At 39.5% G+C, this 12,156-nt stretch overlaps 1 pseudogene across 1 annotated transcript in view; it reads right to left on the minus strand.

The window, feature by feature from the left end:
• Positions 1 to 12,156, minus strand: part of LOC147821461 (beta-citrylglutamate synthase B pseudogene) — a 29,377-nt pseudogene continuing 17,221 nt past the window's right edge. The window contains exon 1 of the transcript XR_015446898.1: positions 1 to 12,156. This exon is cut by the window's right edge and continues 17,221 nt beyond it. The product of XR_015446898.1 is annotated as a beta-citrylglutamate synthase B pseudogene (transcript).

The raw sequence follows: 12,156 nt of genomic DNA on the forward strand, positions 1-12,156 counted from the left end.
TTGAATTTAAATCTTCCTACTGACTAAACTAGACTTTGTGTTTTAAGCACAGAAATCCACTATCATAACTTTTACAGCCACAGCTGTGGTATTCAGGATGAATAATGATTTCTGGGACAGGAATAGTTTGCTCTTGCTTTGCTTCCTGAAAGAGGTTGTACTTCCCATCAGTCAGTTACACTCTGCAGTTGCCTCCTAAAATGCAAGAACAAAATGTTCCAATAAATAGCCGTTTCCCTCAGGAAATACTGCTTGGTTTTGTGTGTTTAAGTAAGAAGTGATTACTAACCTAAACTTTCAATGATTCCAAGTCTTTAAAAAGGCATTCATTTATTATTGGTCACTACCAGCTATCCTAATTCCCTATTTTTGGATCTATAAAACAAATCATAATTTCAGTAACAGGATGTTTTACATTCTGTGAACTCTTTCTGTGAACTCTTTTCCCTATCAATCACCTGAGTAATTTCAATGTTACATCTTTTTCTTCTTTTGTACACAAACCAGTCTATACATGCTGTACAGTTGCAGAAGCCAAGAGACAAGAGAGATGAGTGGGAAACAGGAGGTCTTTATTTTTAGGTGAACATAGCTCAATGGAGTAATGTCCAAAGGAAGAGCATTGAACAAAGAAAAGCTTTAGTTTCTGTACATTTGGTTAAAGGAGTTGGTCTTTCTAGCGACATAGCAAGGAGTTTACAGAAACAGGACAAGGACAGAGATTTGAACTGATCCTTGAAAGAAGATAGAGTCTTATGAATAACAGAATGTCATAAACTTTGTTTACAGGACATAGTTGTAAATTTTTTTATCTGTACCAGAGCAAGGAGTTATAGCTATAGACAGTGGTGTGCTAATCTGGTGGGGGGACTGCCCAAGGTTGGGAAGGACTTGTTTTTCTTTAAGTCCTGCTTCATTCTTCCCTTTTATGCTTTCTATGATGGATATCAATAGACAGAATTATCTTTATCATTATTATTATGATCAATTTCTTTGTCACAAGGGGGTGCTCAGTACAATCTACTGAGTTGGTACTTGGATAAGTACCATTCATTCGAATGGTGGTGTGTCTGTCCATCAGAGTCTATGGCTAACCAAATGTTTTTAACAAGTAGGGGTAAGAGGCAAGGGAGAATTATAACAAAGAGGATAAGAAACTTACATTGGGGCTGGGGATTTAGCTTAGTGGTTTCGCTACCTGCTGCACAAGTGCAAGGATCCGAGTTCAATCCCCGGTACCAAAAAAAAAAAGCAACTTACATTATTGTTGTGACTCTATGTTGATCCTCAAGCTTCAGCCATGTGTGGACTGGTCAGTTTCTAGAGTGACCAGAGCAGGGCTGTTGTATCTTCAGACTTCTGTCATGCATAGACTAGTCAGCTTCTGGGTGAATAGAAAAGGGCTGTCGTTTTTGGTGGTGGCCTGATCTCATTGCAGTATCAGTTGCTTTGTGTGGTCTGGATCCTGCTGGCTGGTCTACTTGTCTTGAGCTGTTGGCATTAGACCTAAGATATAGTTCCTGTAATTTTCATAGCAGTGGGGGTGGACAGGATTATAGTATGAGGCCCATCCCTTATGGGTCCCAGACTTGTTGGATTTTATTTTTTGACTCAAAGTCCTCAGGCTTGAAGGGCTGTATTGGGTCTGTTAGGCTTATGGGCATTTTTTCTTGTACCTAGTTATGGATATGTTGCAGGGCTACTCTCAAAGCCTGTATTTGTTTCTTGTAGGTCAATATTTTCAGCTCACAGAGATCACCCTTAATTTGATTTATGATTGCGGATGGCTGACCAAATAAAATCTCATAAGGGGAAAACCCAGCTTTTTTGGTAGGGGTGCACCAGACTCAGAGGAGGACCATGGGCAGGACTTGATCTCATCTCCAGTGGGTTTCTTGACAATATTTTTCGGCAGTTGTTTGAGTGTCTGGATCATGTGTTCCATCTTTTCTGAGCTCTGTGGCCAGTAGGCATGTGAAGCTTTTATTTAATCTTTAACATCTGTGTGAAGTCCTGGACTAGTTCAGCCATGAATGCTTGTCCATTGTCTGACCCTAGGCTCAGGGGTAGTCCAAGTCTTGGGATGATGTCTCTTAACAGCAACTTAGTTACATTTTGTGCCTTTTCTGTTCAGATTTGGAAAGCCTCAACCCATCCTGAGAGAGCACAGATAAGCACCCACTTGTATCAGTAGCCTCCTGCTCAGGGCAGTTCAGTAAAGTCTATAAGTAAGTTCTCACATGGGGTGGGACCTGTTTCCTGGATACCCAGGGGAATGGACTGGCCATTGTCTTGGGTTGTTTTGGTCACAGGTTAGGCATTGATCACAAACAGCCCAAGCAATGGCAGTAAACCGTGGCATGTAGAAATGATAGCCCAGTAACATCTCTAGTGCCATCTTCCCCATGTGAGACCCCTGATGGAATTGTTTTATGAACCTAGGGTCCAATGCTTTGGGGATGGCTAGTCTCTCATCAGCAAACTTCCTTTACACACTTTACTGCCTTTTATAATTTCTAGCTTCTTGGACAAATCAGGCTTTTTTTATTTGAGGAGTAGCTTGGGGTCTCTGGAAGAGCTGGCTCTGGGATGAGGGGCATGGCCAAGGTTGGGGGGCTGTCATAGCAGTCTGCTTCTCTTTTTTGCCTGTTGCTTGGTTTTTCTTGGCTTCTAATGTTCTGGTTCATTGGTATCCCCTGCAGTGTATAACAGCCACTTTCTCCAGGGCCCATACTGCATCTAGTGGCTGTAAAACTTTTTTCTTTGTACTTTATTTCTTTTCCCCTAGTAGTCATCTTTTTTCTTTCTTTCTTTCTTTTTTTTTTTTTGGTACTGGGAATCAACCTCAGGGCCTCACACTAGGCAGGCACTGTGCCACTACACTACATCCTCAGCCCAAGAGTCCTCTTTTTTAATATATGACCCCAGGTACATATTTTGCAATGTTGCAAAGGCATATTTGGAATCAGTATAGATGTTAGCTTTTTTGTTCTTTGCTACTAAAAGACCTCAAAGCTACTGGCTCTGTCTTCTGGGCTGAGGTTCCAATGGGCTGAGGCTGGACTTCTACCACAGAGTACAATGTCACCACTGGAATGGTCAGTTGTTGTCCTGAGGTCAGCTTGTCAGCTTCCTGCGTCAGCAGGGCACTGGCAGCTAGTGTCCTGAAGCACGGAGGTCATCCTAGGGCCATAGAGTCAAACTGTTTTGACAAGTATGCCACCAGGCAATGTCAGGATCCCACAACCTAAGTTAAGATTCTTATGGCTGTTCTTTTTTGTTTATGGACATATAGGAAGAAAGGCTTATATTTGGTAATCCCAAAGCTGGGGCTAATCCAAAGTTTTTGATTTGTTTAAATATTCTCCCCTGGTCAGCTTCTTAAAGGAGGGGCTCCCTCCACTTTGTGGATTTACATAGAAGTTTAGTTGTAAGTGGGAAATCTGGGATCCAGACAGGGAAGAACCCCATTATCTCCAGAAACTTTATTTGGTGCGGGGTGATTGGTATTGGGAAGGCACAGACAGCCTGTTTTTGTTTTGTTCCTAGTTGGTGTTCCCCCTGAGTCACTATGAAGCCTAGATGTTTAACTTCTTGTCAGCAAATTTGTGCCTTTTTCTTGGACAACTTATATTAGCCCCTCAAAGCAAATGAAGGAGGTCCTTGATTCCCAGACAACAGTCCCCTCATGTTGGGGCTGCCAGAAGGAGGTCATCTACATACTTCAGCAGGGTGTAATTGTTCCCTGGTGTGATGAATGCTTTGAGGTTGGTGGCCAGTGCCTCTGTAGAGATTGTAGGAGAGTTTCTGAACACTTTAGAAGGCCTAGTCCTGATTAACTGTTCTTTCATGTTTATGAGAAGATCTTCCCATTGAATGCAAAGATGGGTGGCTTACTGGCATAAGGAGCAAACAGAAAAAGGCATTCCTTAAATCCAAGCACAAAAGCCAGGCAGCACTTGCTGGGATAAGTCCCATTAGTGTGTATGGATTTGGCATTGTTAGATGAATTGCCTCAGTGGCTTGATTTATAGTGCATAGGTCCTGTACTTTGTATTCATTTGTCCCTGGCTTATAAATTGACAGGAGCAGGGCGTTCCAGGATGACTGACATCTAGCCAGGATTCTATGTTCTAAGAGTTGCTTTAAATGTCCTGGAATGTCTTGTGCTTTCCAGGATGAGAGGTACTGGTGAACTTGAACTGGAGTTGTTACCAGATTTAGTTTATCACTGGCATTTGATTTACAGCTAGCCCTGGTGGGTTGTTGTCAGCTCACACGCTGGGAATCTTGCGTGGCAGTCCATGTAGCTCATCATCACCTATTTGTGACTTACCTGAATATAATCTCTGTTATTCTGCCTATGAGACAGTAAGGGTTAACATGACTTTTGGTCAGTCCAGCCTTAAAGTCAGATCTCTTTGAAGCCTGAAGGTAATTTGAACCTGTAACTTTCAGAGTAAGTCTCTCCCTAATGAGGAAACTGGGCAGTTTGGCATATACAGGAACTCATGCTGGACTTCTTGTCCCACTAAAACACATCTTTTAGGCCAGCAAAATGTTCTCTTTTCTGGAACCCCAGTAGCTCTTACAAGAGTCGCATTTTTCTTGGATAATGGTCCAATAGATAGTGTCACCACCAAGTGCTTGACTCTACTGTCTACCATGAAGTTTATCAATTGACTTTTTACTCTGTGCTAGAACCTTCAGTTCTCATCAGCCTAATGAGGCTAGCATTGGTTTTTCCTAGGGGTGATAGCCTTCTGCAGGCATCCTCCTAGCTTTGGAACTTTTATCATCATCTCTGCCATCATTTTCTGGACATTTATTTTTCAGGTGCCCATACTTTTTATAACACACATATTGATCCCAATCTAGCTTTGGTCAACTGGCAGATCCTGGCTCATTTTGGCTCTTGTTTTGCCCATGTCCATGCTCTTGCCCCTTAGTGACTTCAGTATTTTTTTCCTGTGAGTACTGCTGCCAACAGATCTGCTTTCTTTTGAGCCTCTGTTTGGTGTCCCATTTTGTTGTCTATTTTTGTTTCCTGGAACTGGGGACCAAACTCAGGACCTTGAGCTTGCAAGGCAGGTGCAGCACCACTGAGCTAAATACCTAGGTCTTGTCTGTTTTTGACATTAAGCCTCCCAGTAGAGCTGATTCCTCTCTCTTTTACTTGTGGCATGGCTTGGGCTGCAAGTGTCTAATAATATGCCTCCAAGAAGGGCTGTAGCCAGGCCAGTCGAGTCTGGACTATATTTCACCAGGGATCAATGTAGGAAAATTAATCTGGGTGTATTGGCGATCCTCTGTGCCTGGTTGTCACACTAAGCACATGTCTAATCGTCCTCATGTCAATCATTCGCTTGGCCAGCCACTCAATATCAAAGGAGAGCCAATATATTTTACAGAGTATTCAACCTCTGGTGGGGTGGTTGGGGTGGTCAGTTTACTCCATAGTCCCCAATTTAGCCTTTTTTTTTTTTTTGCTTAAATTCATTTATTCATACATTTTAGGTATACAATATGTTTACATTTATCGTTGGGTGCTTGTACCTGGACATGATGCATCTTGGTTCTTATTTTTTCCCCATTCCCTGTCCTCTCTTCACCCCCTCAACCCCTCCCTATTTACAAAGACTTTATCTCTATTTTATCCCTTTCTCATAATTTTTCCTTTCCCTTCTTAGCTTTCCCCTTCCCCTCCAACTTCACCTACCACTTTGGACCTTTTCTTCATTTATCAAATTATCAATTATTTGTTTTAATTATTTTAATCCTATTTACACTTTCAGTTTCTCACACCCGAGACACTATTCGGTATTTACACGTGTGTCCTATTTATTTCACTTAAGAGTATCGCCTCAATGTGCATCCACTTAGCTATAAATGTCTCTAGTTTCTCATTCTTTATGGCTGAGTAATACTCCATTTTATAAAAAAAACAAATCTTCTTTATCCAGCTAGCAGTTGATGGGTACTTGGGCTGTTTCCAAGCTTTAGCTATTATAAAATATGCTGCTATAAATATGGGTGCACATATATCGCTATGGTATGATTCTCTTAATTCTTTTGGGAAGATACCCAGCAGGGAAATAGCTGGGTCAAATGGGACCTCTTGTCCAGTTCTTTGAGGTACCTCCATACTGATTTCCACAGTGGTGGCACCAGTCTGCACTCCCACCAACAGTGGAGAAGGGTTCCTTTCTCCCCACAGCCCCACCAGCATTTGTTATTGGTTGATGTCATGATAGCAGCCATTCTTTCTTAGGTGAGGTGGAATCTCAGTGTTGTTTTCATCTGCATCTCTCAAATGACCAGTGATACTGAACATTTTTTCATATGTTTATTTGCTGCTTTTACTTCTTGTCTGATAAATGTCTGTTCATTTCAGATGCCCATTTTTGAAGTGGGTCTAAATTTGGGAGGTCTGATTTTTTTTTTTAAGTTCTTTATATATTCTAGATAGTAGGCCTTTGCCTGAGGTACAGCTGCTAAAATTTTTTTCCCACATTGTAGGTTGTCTCTTAGCTCTGTTGGTAGTTTCTCTTGCAGTACAGAAGCTTTTTAATAAGATGAGATCCCAGTTGTTGATTCTTTATACTAGTTCCCGTGCTACTGAGGTTTTATTCATAAAGTCTTTTCCTATGCCAATGTCTTCAAGAGTTCTACCTAACTTATCTTCCAGCAAGTTTATTGTTTCTGTCTTAATATTTAGATCTTTAATCCACTTTGATCTTAGTGTACTGCATGGTGATAGGTATGGGTCTAGTTTTAATTTTTGGCAGGTTGAAATACAGTTTTTCCAACACAGTTATTAAAGAGGTGATCTTTCCTCCAATGAGGATGGTTGGCTCCATTGTTAAAGATGAGGTAGCTGAGTAGGTTTGGAGTTTTTTCTCTGTATTATAGTCTATTCTACTGATCCTTGGGTCTGTTTCTTTGCCAGTACCATGCTGTTTTTATCACAGTGGCTTTGTAGTATAGTTTCAAGTTAGGAATTGTGATACCCCCTGCCATGTCTCTGTTACCTAGAATTTCTTTTGCTATTCTAGGCCTCTTCTGGTTCCAAATGAATTTTTGGATTGTTTTCTCTAGTCCTGTGTATATATTGTTGGAATTTCAAATGGCATTACATTAAATCTGTATAGCAGTTTTGGAAGTATGGCCATTTTCACTATATTGGCTCTTCCTACCCAGGAACAAGGGATGTCTTTCCATTTTCTTATATCCTCTTTGATCTCCTTCAGAGAGCTATAGTTTTCTTTGTAGAGGTCTTTTGCTTCCTTTGTTAGATTTATTCCTAGATATTTCATTTTTGGGGATGCTATTGTAAAAGGAATTGTTTCCCTAATTTCTCTCTCAGTGAGGCTGTTATTTGTGTTCAAGAAGCCTATTGTTTTTTGAGTGTGACCTTGTATCCAGCTACTCCACTGAATCTGTCAATTAAGTCTAGAAGTCTTTTGGCAGATTTTTTTGGGTCTTCCATGGAAAGTATCATGTCATCAGCAAATAATGACAGTTTAACTTCTTCTTTTCCTATCTTTATTCTTTTTATTTCTTTCTCTTTTCTAATTGCTGTGGCTGTTTCCAGAACTATATTGAACAGGAGTGGTGATAGTGGGCATCCTTATCTTGTTCCTGATTTTAGCATAAAAGTTTTCAGTTTTTGACCATTTAGTATGATGTTCACTGTTGGCTTTTCATAGATAGCCTCATTCAGGTTGAGATAAAGACCTTCTATTCCAATTTTCTGTAGGGTTTTTATCATGAATGGGTATTGGATTTTGTTGAATGATTTTTCTGCATCTATTGAGATGAGCTTATGGTATTTGTCCTTGGCTCTGTTAATATAGCATATTACATTTATTGATTTATGTACGTTGAACCATCCTTGCATCCCTGGGATAAATCTGACTTGGTCAGGGTGTATGATCTTCTTGATGACACTCTGTATTCTGTATGTCAGTGTCTTGTTGAGGATTTTTGCATCTATGTTCATTAGGGAGATTGGCCTGTAGTTCTCTTTTTGGGTTGGGACTTTCCCTGGTTTGGGAATCAAAGTATTACTTGCTTCCAGGAATTAATTTGGAAGTATTGCTTTCCCTTCAATTTCATTGAAGAGTTTAAAGAGTAATGGTGATAGTTCTTCTTTAAATGTCTTGTAGAATTCAGCAGTGAAGCCATCAGGACCTGGGCTTTTCTTTGTTGGTAAATATTTTATTACATTTTCAATTTCACTCATTGTAATTGGAGTGTTTAGAATTTCTATATCTTCTTCATTTAACTTTGGCAATTTGTATGTATCTAGGAATCTGTCCATTTCTTTTGTGTTTTCCATTTTATTAGAGTACAGCTGCTCAAAGTAGGTATTGATGATCCTCTGGATTTCCGCTGGATCTGTTGTGACTTCACCTTTTTCATTCTTGATTGCATGGATTTTAGACTTTTCTTTCCTTTTTTTGATAAGGTTGGCTAAAGGTTTATTGATTTTAGTTATTCTTTCGAAAAATCAACTCTTTGATTCATTGATTTTTTTGTATCATTCTTTTAGTTGCCATTGCATTAATTTCTGCTCTGATCTTTATAATTTCCTCTCTTGTATGAGCTTTGGGTTTGTCATGCTCTTCTTTTCCTAGGAGCTTGAGGTTCAGCATTAGGTTGTCTATTTGGGATCCCTCTGTTTTCATAATATGGGCATTTACTGCTATGCATTTCCCTCATAGAACTGCTTTCATTGTGTCCCACAGATTCCTGTATGTTGTTCTGGCATTATCATTTACTTGTAGAAACTGTCTAATTTCTTCTGTGACCCATTGGTTGTTCAGGAGAGTGTTATTCAATTTCCATGTGTTTGTGCAGGTTTTGTGGTTTGTTATACTATTGATCTTCAATTTTATTGCACTATGGTCAGATAATACATAGGGGGTAACTTCAACTCTTTTGCATATACTTAAATATGTCCTATGAGCTAGCATGTGGTCTATTTTGGAGAATGACCCATGTGCAGCCAAAAAGAATGTGCATTCTGATTTTGTGGGGTGGAACACTCTGTAAACATATATTAAGTCCATTTGTTCAGTAGCTTGGTTCAGTTCTAGAATTTCATTGTTGACTTTTTGTCTAGATGATCAGTCTATTTGTGATAGTGAGGTATTTGAGGTCCCCCACTACAATTGTATTCATGCTTATTTGGTTTTTCATGCCCATTAATATTTGTTTTGCATAGTTGTGGGCATTGGTATTTGGTGCATATATATTTATGATTCTCATCTCTTCCTCTTGGATTGTTCCTTCCACAAGGATGTAGTGACCATCTTTATCTCTCTTAATTAGTCTTGGTTTGAAATTTACTTTGTCTGCAAATGAGATTGCTACCCCTGCTTTTTTGTGGGGTTCTGCTGCATGGAGAATGGTTGTCCATCCTTTTACTTTCAGTCTATGAGTTTCTTTTTGAGTTAGGTGTGTTTCTTGTATACATTATATTGTTGCATTTTCCTTTTTAATCCATTCTGCCAGTCTATTTCTTTTGATTGGTGAATTGAGGCCAATAATTGATAAATATTGACTCATCCTTGTCATGATGTTTTACTGTTGTTGCCTGCTTTATTTCTTATTTTTCCCCCATTCCCTTTGGTTTCTTGCCTTGCCTGGTGGTTTCCCTTTGTTGGGCCTCATGGATTTGTGACTTTCATTGTCTTTTTCTAGGATATTGCTTAGAATTGTTTGGAGTGCTGGTTTGGTGTTCATGAAATTGCTCAGGTGTTCTTTGTCATGGAAGTATCTAATTTCCCCATCGATTTTGAAAGATAATTTTGCAGGATATAACAGTCTAGGTTGGAAGTTATTTTCTTTTAGGGCTTGAAATACTTGACTCCAGTCTCTCCTTGAGTTGAGGGTTTGTGTTGAGAAGTCTGCTGTGATTCTGATGGGCTTTCCTTTATAGGTGATTTGTTTCTTTTCTCTAACTGCTTGTAGGATTTTGTTCTTCTGTTGGGTTTCTGGGATCTTGACTATTATATGTCTAGGTATAGTTTTTTTTTGATAGTGGCTAGTTGGAGTTATATGTGCCTCATTTATCTGTATGTCAAATTCTCTACCTCTGTCTGGGAAGTTTTCCACTATTATTTCTGTGAACAGTTTTTTTTTTAATTTGTATTGTACTTTCTCCTGTTTTTTCATGGACTCCTATCAGTCTTATGTTATTCTTCTTTGCATCATCTGGCACCTGCTAGATTGATTTCTCATGGTCCCTTACTATTTTTAAGAAATCTCTGTTTTCATGATCACTAACCACAATCCTGTCTTCTATATCTGATACTCTATCTTCACATTCCCTTAATCTGCTGTGAATACTTTGAATGGAGTCTTTAATCTCCTGGATATCTGTTTGAATCTGTTTCATGGATTCCATTTCTTTCCTATGTTGGACAATCATGGTTTCCATTTCTTTCTTATGCTGTGCATTCATGGCTTTCAGCATATTTCTGACCTCATCTATTTTTTTATCTGTTTCTGTTCTAGAGCTTCTAATTATGTCTTTCACTCTGCTCACCATCTCTGTAGTTATCTGAGAAATTATTTCTGTTTTGAATTTTTCTAGAACATCATTCATCTGTTTTGTTACTTCCTGTGCTATCAGTTCTGGGTGTCCAGGTGGTTGATTATCATATTTTTCCACCTCGTTTCCCCCAGAATTTGCGTTTGGTGGGGTGGAAGTCTGGGTTTGTGCCTTGCTTAAATGTCTTCTCATTTTTGTTTTTGGTACTGTCCTTGGTTTAATTCCTGGGTTGATACTCCAAAATTGCTTATTGTAGGGTCCGGGAATTTAGCTCAGTGGTTTCACTGCCTGCTGCACAAACGCAAGGATCTGAGTTCAATCCCCCGTACCAAAAAAAAAAAAAATTGCTTATTGTAAATATCTTTGTTGCTTGTATTTAGAACCCCCGTGGAATGATTGCTTTTCAGAGGTGTCTTCCAGATATAGCTGGTCTTTAGGTTTTGAGTCTCTAATGACTCTGAGGCTGTCTCATTTTCATTATACCAGGAAAGCAATCACGACACCTTAGCCCAAATGATACAATCAGCAACACCATAGCATCAAGCACAGCTTAGAAAATGGCAATTTGTGGTAGTTATTAATCTATCACCTTTAACTGTGTGAATTATATCAAAATCAAGGCCCAGCCCAACATATGTTTATAGTGAATAAACTCTTCAATATAGCAACTTTACCCTTTGGGATGGGGAGTTAGAAGGAGTTGGGGAGGGAGGGATAGATAGGTAGAAGGATAGGTAAAGGTTAGCAGTGAGGCCAGAGGACAAAGGAAGATCACGCAAACTCTAGGAAACTGTTAAAGAGAAGAGGAAAAGGCAGAATTAAAGAATAAAGATGAGAACAGAAAAACCTAACAGCAATAGGGAGGCTAGATACTGTGTTTACTTTCCTTTAAAACTAATGATAATCAAGAGAAGGAAAAAGAGAAGAAATGAAAAATAAAGAAGAAATCTGAATTAGGTCCAGAACAGGAACAAAAAGGGAGATGAAGAACAATGTGGGACAGTGAGAGAATGAGTGAGAGAAAGAAAGGAGAAAAGAAAGAAAAAAAGAAGAGAAAAATAAAAATTTGAAAAGAGTAGAAAAAAATAAAAGTTAAAAATAGAAATTTTTTTTGCAAATAATATAAAATAAAAATGAAGGGCCTCCTTCAGGTTATGTCTCTGCTGCCACAATAGACAATGTGGGCAGCCATGGGCAGATATAAGTCAATGAGTCTCAGCAAGCCAGTAGCAGACCCATGAGATTCAGGCAGATTTCTGGCTGCTCAAGTTGAGGTCCCTGTCCTCCTGCAGGGTTGAACTTTGCATGATTCTACTGCAGGTTCCAGCTGCCCTTCCCCTGAAAATAGTCCAGGTTCCGATGTGAGGTGATGATCCCTCCAACTTACCAAGTATGGTGGTCTGGTATGCCTTTATTGCAGATTCTATTCACTTTTCCAGTGGGCTTCAGTTTTCATCAAGGAGCCTGAGAGAGGCCCTCTTTCTGTTGTTCACTTTTGCTCTATCTTCTGGAGGTCAGGACAATGGCCTTTGTGACCTGCTGTGCCTCTGTGTAGTATGCAACCAGGTACTGACCCAACCAGGAGGCCAGAGGCG

Source organism: Heterocephalus glaber, unplaced genomic scaffold (assembly GCF_053883595.1).
Source record: "Heterocephalus glaber isolate CG9 unplaced genomic scaffold, H.glaber_assembly_v1.0 deba00001733, whole genome shotgun sequence".
In the NCBI taxonomy this organism is placed as follows: Eukaryota; Metazoa; Chordata; class Mammalia; order Rodentia; family Bathyergidae; genus Heterocephalus; species Heterocephalus glaber.